Raw genomic sequence first — 4,708 nt, 5'->3', positions numbered from 1 at the left:
CGGCCTCCGGGTGTTCGGTTTTCTCGCTGTGTTCATGCATAGATATAATACAGTGGCGGATCCATAACTTATTATAAAAGGGGGGGTGCTTCAGTCATGCTTCAGTAATTCCCTTTATAATCAACCAATTTTTCAACCACAAAAGCACCCTGTATGTAGTTCCCTTTATAAAATGAAAGGCACATCACTGGGTGTGGTGGTCTATGATGTAGATGATATTTACGGGGTCGCCCCGATATTTTGACACCCTGCTAGTTCCACGCCCCATTGGTCCGACACAGAATTGGTCTGACGTCCCATTGGTCCGACACCCATTAGTCCCACACCCCAATAAGCCGACAAAGGAAGATATGTTACTATTGTAATAGAAATTTTATTCACAGAATCGTACATTGTAGAATCATAGAATTGTTGGCGTGATATTTGAACACTCTTTCAGAGTTTCTTGTCTAAGAAACAGATAATACCATACCACCCATCCGGCCTTATACTGCCAACGGGCCGATCAGGGCCGATTGACGTTACCTCTGCCATCGGGCCGATCGGGCCGATTGCCGTTGTCTGTAACTGCCAGCCGGTCGATTTGGCCGATTTAGGTGTACTTTAACTGCCAATGGGCCGATTTGGCCGATGGTTAGGGTAAATGATATAAAAACATTAATTCGATATTCTGTCAATACTCTTTCTTTTTCTCTACATTCTTCCTTTTTTCGTGACGTCATATGCAATTCTCTGACGAAACGGTGACGTCATTGCTGTAAAAATCAGCGCAATGGTTTTCGTATATCCATGGGTGCAAGCTTTTCCTCCAGAACCGGAGCAGAACACAATATTCCGTGCAAATCTTGGGCTTCGAAACATGCCGGCAGTACATTCAGCACCAGTAAAGTATTTCTATTTGCTGTTTTCGATTGAACTAATCAAAGAAATCGTCAGAAGAACAAACAGGTACATTGTAAATTCATTTTGAAAGAGTACTGATAGAAAAAAGTTTCTCCAATGTTGTTGTTCTGTTAAAATATTCAATAAACAAACCAATTAACTGTAATCAAATATTGTTAATCAATTTAATAAAACTTTCATTTCGTTAGCGAAATAAAACGTATTAAAGTGAAGAGACATAATTAGGAAAGATAAAAATTAAAATAACACGATTCCTTTCTTGATACATGTATCATCTTGGAGTTTGAGAAAAAAAGGCAAACATTTAAAGAGGACGAACATTTGATTTTTGTTGAGGGGAGACATGGAGATTTATAAAAGGAATATCCTTGCATGGTTATTTATAGAGCAGAAAATAAATATATTTGCCCAAGACAGGACGGAAAAAAATATAAACATGCGTAGAAAGAGATGAAAATAAATATCCGCACAAAAATCTTCCTGCCCTAAAATAATAACAAATGGTCTTCCTCTGAAGATATGTCATTCCTTTGTACAGTTATGCAAGTAATTTCATAAGAAAAGGAGCAGCCACCGCCAAAACATATGCCAGAATGAAATCTTTGAGAACGCTGACAGAAAATGAACTAAAGTCTTTCTTAGCTATAGTGTTCAACACGGGTTTGATTAGGAAGTCTTCCATAGAAGAATACTGGAATTCATCTATGCCAAGTCAGGCATCCCATTGGTTCAAGAAGGTTATGTCGAGAAATCGTTTCCAGAACATATTAAAGTTTTTATATGTGTCAGACTATTCAAGAAACGTCACCAGACAGGTACGAATAAGACAGTGTGAAAAACATGTAAATATTGAAAAGAAGATATGGTATGATTTCCAATAAAACACTGAAATCTCCACATGAGACCAAAATGACACTGTTATTAACAACTATAGGTCACCGTACGGCCTTCAACAATGAGAAAATTTCATACTGCATAGTCAGCTATTAAAGGCCCCAAAATGACAAATTACTTGACAAAGACTTTATACATGTAGTAAAGTCAAAGAGGTAATGATTAAAAGTTTTGCTTATATGTTAATTTAAAACTGTTCACAGAGAAAATGTTACATACATAGAAAGATTATATTTTATTATCAGAAATACATCAACTCATCATGATTAATTTGAGCAATAAAAAACACTAACTATTAAAATATCTTTTCCCGATCTATAAGTATCTTTGCATACACTGTTTTTTGCGTGATGAGCTAAAATAATAATCAGGCTGTTTTCTGCTATTTGGTCGGGTTGTTGTCTCTTTGACATATTCCCAAATTCCATTCTCAATTTGACGCTAAAAATTTTCTTTTTGTCATACCTTTATAAAGTTTATTCATGGAAATAACCGATTGATTTGTGTTGAAAATAATGGTTTACGATTTATCCATTTATCTTTGTCGTTTAATTAGCGTCTGGTACGAAATCAGAATTTTTCTTTCCAAATCTAAAGTGTTAACAGAGGAACTTAAAGCATTTGAAAACAAAAGTTCAGTCCCGGGTACGTGTATAAGGTTCCCCTTGGTGCTTTATGATTTACAGCGTAACTTCATCTCAAAAGGTTTTTAGTTGTTTTTTTTTATCAAAAGCACCGAGCCTACGACCCTGCTTCAAGATTTAGACCACTGTTGTCCTTTATGAACAAACAATTCTGTCGTTTCATTGTTCCTAAAAGGAGGTTTGTGTGGACGAAACTTTAATGGCAACCAAAGGTCATAATGCAATGAGACAGTATATCCCATCTAAGGCTGCAAAGTTTGGAATTAAATTTTGGATGCTGTGTGAATCAGCGACTGGTCACATTTTACAAATTTCTGTGTACAGAGGTCGACAATTTGATCCAGTACCAGCAGGACAATTGAAGGGTACAACGGTTGTCATGGACCTTATGAGTGAATAAAGGCTACTATGTCTTTTGTGATAGCTTCTTTTTTGCTCATAAAACCTAGCTTCACGACTTATTCAAACCACTATATATATTACAGGTAGCTATTTTAAGTAAAACAAATAAAATGTAGAATGTTCACCTTATATCGGTGTACCGATGTTTTTGACTTTTGTTCTCACAACTTGTCGGTATTTCAATATCACTAGTTTCAACTTTCGAAACAGAGGTACATGTAATGACATTTTAGTCAGTTTTTAAGTGTTATAAAAATATTCCAAATTAAACAATAAAGGTCAGGCAAAAAAGAAAAAAAAATAGAATTGCCAGAAATAAAAAAAATCAGAGAAAATAACAAACCATGGACAAAATGAACAAACTCTAATGGTTAAAGAATAATTTCACATTGAAATTTACACGGAAATACTGACCCCGTAAAAAAACTGTGGTGAACTCGTGCACACTGGAATGGTAAGCTTGCATTTTAAAATACACCAAATGTGTATATATAAACGGTTCGTTTAAATTAAAATACGTGCATTTAGCAGCCAATCAAGATACAATGTAGCAGCCACTTTTTTCCAGCAGCCAATTTTGATGATATGTCTAAAAAACAAAAAAAAAAACGGTATCAGACTCAAACGTTCCAAATATATCAAAATCTTAGTTAAATGTATTTTAAGGTGGTACCCAACACCTTGACTAATATTAATTTGACTCGTTTAATTATTATAAAATTTTGACAAAATGTTTACTTTAGCCCTTTGAAAAAAATATAAAAATTTCAAAAAAATTGAACCAACCACTTTATCAGAAAAATTTCATTGGTTATATAGCAGTTTGAAAAACACTAATTTTGATCATTGAGAAGCTTAATTTTTTTTAACAATACAACGTGATTAAAACGTTTAGCTGATTTTTACAGAGTTATCTCACTGTAGTGTTAGGTACCACCTTAACAGCGAAATTCGACAATTTCACGGCTTTCGGTCCGTTTTAAATACCAATAATGATAGCAGCCACTTTTTTTCGGAGGACACTGTTTGTTGAATAAAAAATTGTACAATTTACAATTTAATATTGTTTCGTTTTTTTTTCTCGTTTCTGATTCCTTATGATTAGGAGGTACAAAAACAAATTAGGATAAAAAAGATGCAATGCACGATAGAAAAATTATATACATGCTTGCCATACACTCGGCATCCTCAAATATCCAGTATTTTAGTTGAAACCATTCTTAATATTTATTTCTGTATATATGAAATAAAAATATTTCGATATACATGTAATGGTTATTTCTTTTTTAATGTGAACAAGTAATTTAACAAAAATCCTACTTGGACTATTTTGTACGGCATGCATCATCACCAACTAAATGATTTCCTTGTCTAATAATACAAATAATTGACATATATAACTAAAAATGTGGAGGCAAGACGGGTCCGGATCACAGAAAAATATTGAAGTGGCGAATAGCCTCGGTCAACACCTTTGAAATCAGCTAGGTCTGGTTTCGGAACTTTGCCGTAGGAATATGTTGAGGAGTACCGAATGTGTGATTAATACGGAAAATTCTTGTTTAAACGATTATTTTTTTATGTTAATCTTTATCGTATTTCTCACAGTTATGACGATTTAATTGACATAAACAATCACAGGATTAATCAAAACTACAGGAATGAACAACAAAAATCACAAACATCTAACCCATCCTAACATGATGGCATTTGTTATCAAACAGTTCGTTTCTATGTATGTTGTCGTTTGTTTTTGTTGGACCTCAGTTGTCCTGTTGTTCCTTTGTTTTCCTCTTATAACTGATTTGTTTCACTCGGTTTTAGTTTGTAACCCGGATTGGTTTTCTCTCGGTTGCCTTTTTTTC

At 34.2% G+C, this 4,708-nt stretch overlaps 1 pseudogene; it reads left to right on the top strand.

The window, feature by feature from the left end:
• The first annotated feature begins 1,496 nt into the window (after nt 1-1,496).
• Nucleotides 1,497-2,943, top strand: LOC127719244 (piggyBac transposable element-derived protein 4-like; annotated as a pseudogene).
• The last annotated feature ends 1,765 nt before the right edge of the window (nt 2,944-4,708 follow it).

The sequence above is a fragment of the Mytilus californianus genome, unplaced genomic scaffold (assembly GCF_021869535.1).
Source record: "Mytilus californianus isolate M0D057914Y unplaced genomic scaffold, xbMytCali1.0.p SCAF_11, whole genome shotgun sequence".
Lineage (NCBI taxonomy): Eukaryota > Metazoa > Mollusca > Bivalvia > Mytilida > Mytilidae > Mytilus > Mytilus californianus.
The sequence above is the reverse complement of the archived record's forward strand: the minus strand, read 5'-3'. Positions and strand labels throughout refer to the sequence as shown.